The following is a 12,719-nucleotide window of genomic DNA, read 5'->3' as shown; positions in this document are numbered from 1 at the left end:
AAGCATATTTGCTAATGAGTTTGAGTTCATCTTTTACTCTAGCCATATTATCGCTCACGCATCCTATCTCGAAAGCATTATTCTTTAACTCTCTACCAACATAAGCATTAAAACTTTCTTGTCTAGCCATAAAGTCATCAAATTCATCTAAGCATGGGCTATGAAATTTAGTTGAGAGGATTTCAAATTTATCATGTCTATAGAGAGAATTTACCTTTACTACCTGTGTCGGGTTATCAAGACAATATGGTTCTTCAACAGGTGGTACATTAAGACCATGTATTTCTTCAATAGGTGGTAAATTCTTAACATCTTCAGCTTTAATACCTTTTTCTTTCATTGATTTCTTTGCCTCTTGCATATCTTCAGGACTGAGGAATAAAACACCTCTCTTCTTCAGAGTGGGTTTAGTAATAGGCTCAGGAGTTGGCTCAATTGGTTCAGGAATTGCCTCAGGAATTGGCTCAGGAAGAGTCCAATTATTTTCATTAGTCAACATATTATTCAATAGTATTTCAGCTTCGTCGACTGTTCTTTCCCTGAAAACACAACCAGCACAACTATCCAAGTAGTCCCTGGAAGCATCGGTTAGTCCATTATAAAAGATATCAAGTATTTCATTCTTCTTAAGAGGATGATCGGGCAAAGCATTAAGTAACCGGAGAAGCCTCCCCCAAGCTTGTGGGAGACTCTCTTCTTTGATTTGCACAAAATTATATATTTCCCGCAAGGCAGCTTGTTTCTTATGAGCAGGGAAATATTTAGCAGAGAAGTAATAAATCATATCCTTGGGACTACGCACACAACCAGGAGCAAGAGAATTATACCAAGTCTTAGCATCACCCTTTAATGAGAACGAAAATATCTTAAGAATATAATAATAGCGAGACTTCTCATCATTAGTAAACAGGGTGGCTATATCATTCAGCTTGGTAAGATGTGCCACAACAGTTTCAGATTCAAGGCCATAAAAAGGATCAGATTCAACTAAAGTAATAATCTCAGGATCAACAGAGAATTCATAATCCTTATCAGTAACACAAATAGGTGAAGTAGCAAAAGCAGGGTCAGGTTTAATTCTAGCATTAAGAGACTGTTGCTTCCATTTAGCTAATAATTTCTTAAGATCATATCTATCATTGCAAGCAAAGATTGCTCTAGCAGCTTCTTCATTCATAACATAACCCTCGGGAACAACAGGCAATACATAATCATTGGGAGAATTTTCATCATCACTATCATCAATAATAGCATCTTCAATATTTTTATTCCCCCTAACTCTAGCAAGTTGTTCATCAAGAAATTCACCTAATGGCAAAGTAGTATCACGCACAGAAGTAGTTTCATCATGCATAGTAGAAGTGGCATCATTAATAACATGCGACATATCAGAATTCATAGCAGTAGCAGGTTTAAGTGTCGCAAGCTTACTAATAACTGAAGGAGAATCTAGTGCAGAGCTAGATGGCAGTTCCTTACCTTCCCTCGTAGTTGAGGGCAAAATAGTAGTTATGTCGTCTTTCATGTTCTTCATAGTGATCAACAGATATAAATCCCAAGTGTCTCAGAGAATAGAGCTATGCTCCCCGGCAACGGCGCCAGAAATTAGTCTTGATAACCACAAGTGTAGGGGATCGCAACAGCTTTCGAGGGTAAAGTATTCAACCCAAATTTATTGATTCGACACAAGGGGAGCCAAAGAATATTCTTGAGTATTAGCAGTTGAGTTGTCAATTCAACCACACCTGGATAACTTAGTATCTGCAGCAAAGTATTTAGTAGCAAAAGTGGTATGATAATAAAGGTAACGGTGGCAAAAGTAAAGATAATTGTTTTGGGGGTTTTGTAGTAGTTGTAACAGTAGCAACGGAAAAGTAAATAAGCAAAGAACAACATATGAAAAGCTCGTAGGCAATGGATCAGTGATGGATAACTATGACGGATGCGATTCCTCATGTAATAGCTATAACATAGGGTGACATAGAACTAACTCCAGTTCATCAATGTAATGTAGGCATGTACTCCATAAATAGTCATATGTGCTTATGGAAAAGAACTTGCATGACATCTTTTGTCCTACCCTCCCGTGGTAGTGGGATCCTAGTGAAAACTAAGGGATATTAAGGCCTCCTTTTAATAGAGAACCGAAACAAAGCATTAGCACGTAGAGAATACATGAACTCCTCAAACTACAGTCATCATCGAGAAGTATCCCGATTATTGTCACTTCGGGGTTGTCAGATCATAACACATAATACGTGACTATAGACTTGCAAGATAGGATCAAGAACACACATATATTCATGAAAACATAATAGGTTCAGATCTGAAATCATGGCACTCGGGCCCTAGTGACAAGCATTAAGCATAGCAAAGTCATAGCAACATCAATCTCATAACATAGTGGATACTAGGGATCAAACCCTAACAAAACTAACTTGATTACATGGTAAATCGCATCCAACCCATCACCGTCCAGCAAGCCTACAATGGAATTACTCACGCACGATGGTGAGCATCATGAAATTGGTGATGGAGGATGGTTGATGATGACGACGATGACGAATCCCCCTCTCCGGAGCCCCGAACGGACTCCAGATCAGCCCTCCCGAGTGAGATTAGGGCTTGGCGGCGGCTCCGTGTCATAAAACGGGATGAAACTTTCTCCTTGATTTTTTTCTCCCCGAACGTGAATATATGGAGTTGGAGTTGAGGTCGGTGGAGGTCCAGGGGGGCCACGAGATAGGGGGCGCGCCCTATAGGGGGGCGCCCCCCTATCTCGTGGACAGGCCGTGGGCCCCCTGGTGTATTTCTTTCGCCCAGAAATTCTTATTAATTCCAAAAAGTGCCTCCGTGTATTTTCAGGACATTCTGAGAACTTTTCTTTTCTACACATAAAACAACATCATGGCAGTTCTACTAAAAACAGCGTCAGTCCGGGTTAGTTTCATTCAAATCATGCAAGTTAGAGTCCAAAACAAGGGCAAAAGTGTTTGAAAAAGTAGATATGTTGGAGACGTATCACCTATATACATGATCATGCCTAGATAATCTCATAATTATTCGCTTTTCTATCAATTGCTCGACAATAATTTGTTCACCCACCGTAATACTTATGCTATCTTGAGAGAAGCCTCTAGTGAAACCTATGGCCCCCGGGTCTATCTCTTATCATATTTGCTTCCAATCTACTTTTATTTGCATCTATATTATAAAATACCAAAAATATATCTATCTTATCATACTATCTCTATTAGATCTCACTTTCGCAAGTGGTCGTGAAGGGATTGACAACCCCTTTATTGTGTTGGTTGCGAGTTCTTTGTTTGTTTGTGTAGGTGCGTGGGACTTTTGAGGAGCCTCCTACTGGATTGATACCTTGGTTCTCAAAAACTGAGGAAAATACTTACGCTACTATTGCTGCATCACCCTTTCCTCTTCAAGGAAAACCAACGCAAGCTCAAGACGTAGCAAGAAGGATTTCTGGCGCCATTGCCAGGGAGGTCTTCTCTCAAGTCAAGAAATACCAAGTACCCATCACAAACTCATCTCCCTCGCATTTACATTATTTGCCATTTGCCTCTCGTTTTCCTCTCCCCTACTTCACCCTTGCCATTTTATTTGCCCTCTCTTTCCCAATTTCCTCTCTCTTTCGCTTGCTTTCTTCCGCCTTGCTTTTGTTTGCCGTTATGTCTGAAATTGGGGAGATTATCGTCGATATGGACAATAATGATAACATGGAAAATTGCGAGGCTTCGACCGAAGAACCCCCTATCTTGCATACTAAAAAGTTTCGAATCGGTAGTGGTAACATCATTGGAAAAGGTGTTATTCAAGATTCCTTCACTTGTGCTGGTGCTTTACCTTCCATGGGTGGTTCTATTCTTCATAGAACTAGTAGTCTTGCGAATGCCATTGCTATGCTTGTAGTTGAACTTGAAAGACAATTTATGCATATGCATCCTTGCATAAAAAGAATTTTTCTGGAATTTTCCAATATTGAGCATTCTTCTGTTAAATGTGCTGTTACTATATTTTTGGCTCATGAGTTTAGATTTATCATAAGAGAGGCCAAAGAAATCTTTGCGCACTATAGGGTGGACGCCGGTCGTCCTCCCATAGAGGCGATCCTCTATGATCAAGAGGAATTTAGGTGTTTTCAATCTTCGGACCATGTTGCTTTCAAAGAAAACCTTAGAAAAAAGGTTCCTACCAATGTCTTGGTTGATAGAATTAACGAACTTAATAATGATCTTTCCCTTAGAAACAATGAGCTAGGATACTCTCTTGAGTATAGGCTCACGAGATTTTGCCAAAAGAATACTTTTAGTGATGAATTAGTTGTGCACTATGAAGGGCCAAAGGTGGAACCCGTTCCTCCTAAGATTGATCTTGGGGACTTCTGTCCCGCTAAATTTAGCCCTTTTGATTACTTTTACTTGCCTCAAAGAAAACTTGCTGCCGAACATAGATAATATGAGATGAGATTTCAAGATCTATCTTATTATTATGGCACTACTTAGATCTATCTTCGCTTTTATGCCTAGCTAGGGGCGTTAAATGATAGCGCTAGTTGGGAGGCAACCCAATTTTATTTGTGTTTTTTGTTTTTTGTTCCTGTTTAGTAATAAATCTTGCATCTACCTTCTGTTTAGATGTGTTTTTATCTTTTAATTAGTGTTTGTGCCAAGTAGAACCTATAGGATAACCTATGATGATAGTTGATTTGATTCTGCTGAAAAACAGAAACTTTGTGCGCATTAATTTAGTTTTGTTAAATCACAGAAGCGTGATTTTGCGTTTATTCTTTTTTCTGCTGATCAATAGATAAATTTTCCAGGACTTTCTATTTTGGTAGGATTTTTAGAGTTCCAGAAGTTTGCGTTAGTTACAGATTGATACAGACTGTTCTGTTTTTGACAGATTCTGTTTTTCGTGTGTTGTTTGCTTATTTTGATGCATTTATGGCTAGTAAAATAGTTTATAAACCATAGATAAGTTGGAATACAGTAGGTTTAACACCAAAATAAATAATGAATGAGTTCATTATAGTATCTTATGTGGTGGTTTTGTTTTCTTTCACTAGCGGAGCTTATAAGATTTCCTGTTGAGTTTTGTGTTGTGAAGTTTTCAAGTTTTGGGTAAAGCTTTTATGGACTATGGAATAAGGAGTGACAAGAGCCTAAGCTTGGGGATGCCCATGGCACCCCAAGATATTCAAGAATAGCCAAAAGCCTAAGCTTGGGGATGCCCCGGGAAGGCATCCCCTCTTTCGTTTTTGTTCATTGGTAACTTTACTTGGAGCTATATTTTTATTCGCCATACGATATATGTTTTGCTTGGAGCGTCGTGTATTATATTAGTCTTTGCTTTTTAGTTTACCACAATCATCCTTGCTGTACACACCTTTTGGTAGAAGCCCACTTGATTAGAATTTGCTAGAATACTCTATGTGCTTCACTTATATCTTTTGAGCTTGTTAGTTTTTGCTCTAGTGCTTCACTTATATCTTTTAGAGCACGGCGATGGCTTAATTTTGAAGAAATTGCTAGTCTCTCATGCTTCACTTATATTATTTTGAGAGTCTTTTAGAACAGCATGGTATTTGCTATGGTTACAAATTTGGTCCTAAAATGATGAGCATCCAAGTTGGGTATAATAAATACTATCATAGAAAGTGAATTGGATGCTATGATAAATTTGATGCTTGATAATTGTTTTGAGATATGGAGGTAGTGATATTAAAGTCATGCTAGTTGAGGTGACTATGAAAAATGCTTGTGTTGAGGTTTGTGATTCCCGTAGCATGCACGTATGGTGAACCGCTTTGTGATGAAGTTGGAGCACAATTTTATTTATTGAGTGTCTTCCTTATGAGTGGCGGTCGGGGACGAGGGATGGTCTTTTCCTACCAATCTACCCCCCTAGGAGCATGCTCGTAGTACTTTGTTTTTGATGACTTCTAGATTTTTTCAATAAGTATATGAGTTCTTTTGACTAATGTTGAGTCCATGGATTATACGCACCCTCACCCTTCCACCATTGCTAGCCTCTCTTGTGCCGCGCGACTTTCACCGGTACCACACACCCACCATATACCTTCCTCAAAACAGCCACCATACCTACCTATTATGGCATTTCCATAGCCATTCCGAGATATGTTGCCATGCAACTTTCCACCGTTCCATTCATATGACATGCATTACATTTGTCATATTGCTCTTTCCATGATCATGTAGTTGACATTGTATTTGTGGCAAGGCCACCTTCATAATTTTCATACATGTCGCTCTTGATTCATTGCACATCCCGGTACACCGCCGGAGGCATTCATATAGAGTCATATCTTGTTCTAGCTTTGAGTTGTAAATCCATAAAAGTGTGATGATCTTCATTATTAGAGCATTGTCTCAGTGAGGAAAGGATGATGGAGACTATGATTCCCCCACAAGTCGGGATGAGACTTCGGACTTTACAAAAAGAAAAAAAAGAAAGAAAAAAAAGGAAAAGAAAAAAAAAGACAAAGAAAAAAATGAGAGAAAAAGAGAGAAGGGACAATGCTACTATCTCTTTTTCCACACTTGTGCTTCAAAGTAGCACCATGATCTTCATGATAGAGAGTCTCATATGTTGTCACTTTCATATACTAGCGGGAATTTTTCATTATAGAACTTGGCTTGTATATTCCAATGATGGTCTTCCTCAAAATGCCCTAGGTCTTCGTAAGCAAGCAAGTTGGATGCACAACCACTTAGTTTCTTTTGTTGAGCTTTCATATATTTATAGCTCTAGTGCATCCGTTGCATGGCAGTCCCTACTCACTCACATTGATATCTATTAATGGGCATCTCCATAGCCCGTTGATACGCCTAGTTGATGTGAGACTATCTTCTCCTTTTTTTGTCTTCTCCGCAACCACCATTCTACTCCACATATAGTGCTATGTCCATGGCTCGCGCTCATGTATTGCGTGAAAGTTGAAAAAGTTTGAGATTATTAAAGTATGAAACAATTGCTTGGCTTTTCATCGGGGTTGTGCATGATTAAATACTTTGTGTGATGAAGGTAGAGCAACAGCTAGACTATATGATTTTGTAGGGATAACTTTTTTTGGCCATGTTATTTTGAGAAGACATGATTACTTTGATTAGTATGCTTGAAGTATCACTATTCCTTATGTCAATATGAACTTTTATTTTGAATCATCTGGATCTGAACATTCATGCCATAATAAAGAAAATTACATTGAGAATTATGCTAGGTAGCATTCCACATCAAAAATTCTGTTTTTATCATTTACCTACTCGAGGACGAGCAGGAATTAAGCTTGGGGAGGCTTGATATGTCTCCAAAGTATCTATAATTTTTGAATTTTTCATGCTATTATATTACCCCTTTTGGATGTTTATGGGCTTTATTTTACACATTTATATCATTTTTGGGACTAACCTACTAACCGGAGGCCCAGCCCGTATTGCTGTTTTTTTGCCTATTTCGGTATTTCGAAGAAAAGGAATATGAAATGGAGTCCAAATGGAATGAAACCTTCGGGAGCGTGATTTTTGGAACGAACGTGATCCAGAGGACTTGGAGTGCAAGTCAAGAAGCAGCCGAGGCGGCCACGAGAGGGTAGGGCGCTCCCCCCTACAGGGCGCTCCCCCTGTCTCGTGGGCCCCTCGGGCGGCCACCGACGTACTTCTTCCTCCTATATAAGCCTACGTACCCCGAAAACATCCAGGGACCCAACGAAACACAATTTTCACGCCGTAACCTTCTTTATCCGCGAGATCCCATCTTGGAGCCTTCGTCGGCGCTCCGCCGGAGGGGTATCGACCACAGAGGGCTTCTACATCAACACCATAGCCCCTCCGATGAGTTGTGAGTAGTTTACCACAGACCTTCGGGTCCATAGTTATTAGCTAGATGGCTTCTTCTCTCTTTTTGGATCTCAATACAATGTTCTCCCCCTCTCTTGTGGAGATCTATTCGATGTAAACTCTTTTTGCGGTGTGTTTGTCGAGATCCGATGAATTGTGGGTTTATGATGAAGTTTATCTATGAGAAATATTTGAATCTTCTCTGAATTCTTTTATGTATGATTGAGTTATCTTTGCAAGTCTCTTCAAATTATCAGTTTGGTTTGGCCTACTAGGTTGATCTTTCTTTCCATGGGAGAAGTGCTTAGCTTTGGGTTCAATCTTGCGGTGTCCTTACCCAGTGACAGAAAGGGTTGCAAGGCACGTATTGTATTGTTGCCATCGAGGATAAAAAGATGGGGTTTATATCATATTGCATTAGTTTATCCCTCTACATCATGTCATCTTGCTTAAGGCGTTACTCTGTTCTTATGAACTTAATACTCTAGATGCAGGCAGGAGTCGGTCGATGTGTGGAGTAATAGTAGTAGATGCAGGCAGGAGTTGGTCTACTTGTTGCAGACGTGATGCCTATATACATGATCATGCCTAGATAATCTCATAATTATTCGCTTTTCTATCAATTGCTCGACAGTAATTTGTTCACCCACCGTAATACTTATGCTATCTTGAGAGAAGCCTCTAGTGAAACCTATGGCCCTTGGGTCTATCTCTTATCATATTTGCTTCCAATCTACTTTTATTTGCATCTTTACTTTTTGCATCTATATTATAAAATACCAAGAAAATATTTATCTTATCATAATATCTCTATTAGATCTCACTTTCGCAAGTGGCCGTGAAGGGATTGACAACCCCTTTATTGCGTTGGTTGCGAGTTCTTTGTTTGTTTGTGTAGGTGCGTGGGACTTTTGAGGAGCCTCCTACTAGATTGATACCTTGGTTCTCAAAAACTGAGGGAAATACTTACGCTACTATTGCTGCATCACCCTTTCCTCTTCAAGGAGAACCAACGCAAGATCAAGACGTAGCAGTCATGGTATCCTGACTATGGACATTGGATGTCATTGATAACGGGATCACATCATTAGGAGAATGATGTGATGGACAAGACCCAATCCTAAGCATAGCACAAGATCGTGTAGTTTGTTTGCTAAAGCTTTTCTAATGTCAAGTATCATTTCCTTAGACCATTAGATTGTGTACCTCCCGGATACCGTAGGAATTCTTTGGGTGTACCAAACGTCACAACGTAACTGGGTGGCTATAAAGGTGCACTACAGGTATCTCCGAAAGTGTCTGTTGGGTTGGCACGAATCGAGACTGGGATTTGTCACTCCGTATGACGGAGAGGTATCTCTGGGCCCACTCGGTAATGCATCATCATAATGAGCTCAATGTGACTAAGTAGTTGGTCACGGGATCATGCATTACAAAACGAGTAAAGTGACTTGCCGGTAACGAGGTTGAACAAGGTATTGGGATACCGACGATCGAATCTCGGGCAAGTAACGTACCGATTGACAAAGGGAATTGTATACAGGATTGCTTGAATCCTCGACATCGTGGTTCATCCGATGAGATCATCGTGAAACATGTGGGAGCCAACATGGGTATCCAGATCCCGCTGTTGATTATTGGCCACAGAGCTGTCTCGGTCATGTCTGCATGATTCCCGAACCCGTAGGGTCTATACACTTAAGGTTCGGTGATGCTAGAGTTGTTATGGGAAATAGTATGTGGTTACCGAATGTTGTTCGGAGTCCCAGATGAGATCCCGGACATCACGAGGAGTTCCGGAATGGTCTGGAGGTGAATATGATATATAGGAAGTCATCAAACGGTCACCGGAAGTATTCCGGGGTTTGCCGGTATTGTACCGGGACCACCAAAGGGGTTCCGGGGGTCCATCGGGAGGGTCCACCTGCCCCGGAGGGCCCTATGGGTTGTATGTGGAAGGGAACCAGCCCCTATGTCGGCTGGGCGCCATCCCCCTAGGGCCCATGCGCCTAGGGTTGGGGGGACCCTAAAGGGGGCGCCCCCCTTGGCTTGGGGGGCAAGCCCCCTCCCCTTGACCGCCGCCCCCCTCTAGATCTCATCTAGAAGGGTCGGCCCCCTTCCCCCTTCACCCTATAAATAGAGGGGAGGAGGGAGGGCAGCAGCACCACATCCAAGGCGCAGCCCTCCCCCTCTCCAACACCTCTCCTCCTACGTTTGAGCTTGGCGAAGCCCTGCCGGAGAACCACTACTCCACCACCACCACGCCGTCGTGCTGCTGCTGGAGTTGTCCCCAACCTCTCCCTCCTCCTTGCTGGATCAAGGCGCGGGAGACGTTACCGGGCTGCACATGTATTGAACGCGGAGGCGCTGTTGTTTGGCTCTAAGATCAGAATCGACCGTGATCTGAATCGCTGCGTGTACGACTCCTCCAACCGCGTTCTAGCAAAGCTTCCGTTTCGCGATCTTCAAGGGTATGAAGATGCACTCCCCTCTCTCTCTCGTTTCTAGTCTCTCCATAGATTGATCTTGGTGATGCATAGATTTTTTTTTTATTTCTGCAACGATCCCCAACACCACGTACATCCTAGCTTTGTGTAAGGTGGACCGAATCTAAATGCCAAAAAAGATCCTACCATAACACAAGGTTGGGACCAACTAAATCCTATCTGAAAGACTATTAGGCGGTGACATCCTTGCAAGTTTATCATCCTTGTCATGAACTCTTGCGGCATAAGGCTGGATATTGTTCCGAAGAGGTGACTCCGCCATGAATCCCTAACCCATGAAGGGCTCCTCTTGCGATTGACTCTTGCATCATCCCCCTCGCGGGCGACACAAGAGGTCTCAGCCGTCGCCGCCTAGTCCTCCCTCAATGCTCACCTCCCCCTCCGCTGATGCCATTGGTCGGCATCGGGCAAAGCCCGTGCATGCGATGGCGGCGGCGGAGGACCTCTCCTCCTTCTCCCTGATCTGTGGATGGCGCGGGTGCCCAGATCCGTGGGGTGCGGCCCTTGAGGGAGTCCTGGATTAGGGGGTATCCGGACAGCCAGACTGTATACTTCGTCCAGACTATTGAAGAGTGAAGATACAAGACTCAAGACTTTGGCCCGTGTCCGGATGGGACTCTCCTTTGTGTGGAAGACAAGCTTGGCGATCCGGATATTGTGTTTCGTTCCTTGTAACCGACTCCATGTAAACCCTAGCCCTCTCCGATGTCTATATAAACCGGAGAGGTTGGTCCTTAGAAGGTCGATCACAATTACAATCATACCATCATAGGCTAGCTCTTAAGGTTTAGCCTCTACGATCTCGTGGTAGATCTACTCTTGTACTACTCATATCTTCAATATTAATCAAGAGGAAGTAGAGTTTTACCTCCATCAAGAGGGCCCGAACCTGGGTAAACATTGTGTCCCTTGCTTCCTGTTACCGTCAGCCTAAGACGCACAGATCGGGACCCCCTACCCGAGATCCGCCGGTTTTGACACCGACATTGGTGCTTTCATTGAGAGTTCCTCTGTGTCATCGCCGCAAGGCTCGATGGTTCGTCTCGTTGTCAAGGACAACATTACCTCGGGGGGAGCTCTGGCTGTAGGCCACACTCTCCGACTTGGCGGCTTTATCGTGGCTGTCCCATTGGCGGTTGCGCCGACGATGGCCTCTCGGGTCATCAAGCATAACCTTCGCGTCAGTTCGGAACTCGCCGAACAGATGGATCCGATGGAGCTCTCCTCCCTTAATGAGCTCTTGGATCGCATCGCCGCTCTGGGAGTCGCTACAGACTATGACCAGATCGGGCTTAAACCCGACCAAAGGGACATCAGATCCCCGCCGGCCACCCATGAGATAGCGGTAGTGGAGGAACCACGCACGGATTGCCCCTCAACTTTGAGGATGAATTATGTCTGGATCACCGAACTCCTTGAACCGAACACCTGCTCAAAGGAAGACATGACCCGGGTCCCAGAATTAGAATTGGACATTGGGCCGAAGAAATTGGGCAACACTCCGGATCCTGAGCCGTCAGGGTCGAAACCTCCCACGCCCCTGGGTGTTAGATCGGATCAGAATCCGGACTCAGCTAACAATACACACCTGGGCTTAAACCGTCTCTCCTGCATCAGCCAAGAGCCCCAGGAGACTGTACATCGCTACTGGGCCAGATTCCTCCTTGCGCTTAACAAGGTCAAGGACTGCCGCGAGGAGGACGTAGTCTCACTCTTCTGCGAAAACTGCACGAACAAAGGACTCCTTAATGCTATAAGCCACCGTGACATAGTGCACTTCGCGGACTTGACAATCATAGTACAGAAGTACTGTGCGATGGAAAACGCCTGGAAAACCCAAACAGAATTTTGGGACAGTACGACTCTCACCAAAACCTTTGTCCGAACTAAACGGGCGAACTCTTGTAAGTTGGCCGATCCAATTCCCAAGAAACCAAAGCCCGCCTCGGGACGGGGAACCGTATTGGAAGAATGGCTCAATGGGCCATGTAGACTCCACAGCACTCCAGACATAACACCAACTCTTAGCCTTAGAGCATGTTGGATACTCCGGCAGGTTGCAAAAAGTGGCGAGGATCTTCTTGCAAGCCATAAAGTAGAACAACATCCCACCAACAAACGCAATACGGTATTAACAGTCTTCGAGACTTTCCCCTCAAATAATAGGCGCAAGCGAGCTCATCGAAGCTCCGCTGAAATTTGCCATGTGGCAAAGATAAACCCCTGGAATGACACTGCTATAACTTTCAATGCCAGTGATGAACCTCGATTCCAGACTGTCCGGGCACCGGCCGCTCTGGTCCTTAGCCCAATCGTGGACGGCTTTCGGCTCGCT

The sequence above is a fragment of the Triticum aestivum genome, chromosome 2B, assembly GCF_018294505.1.
Source record: "Triticum aestivum cultivar Chinese Spring chromosome 2B, IWGSC CS RefSeq v2.1, whole genome shotgun sequence".
Lineage (NCBI taxonomy): Eukaryota > Viridiplantae > Streptophyta > Magnoliopsida > Poales > Poaceae > Triticum > Triticum aestivum.
This window is presented reverse-complemented; position numbering follows the sequence as displayed.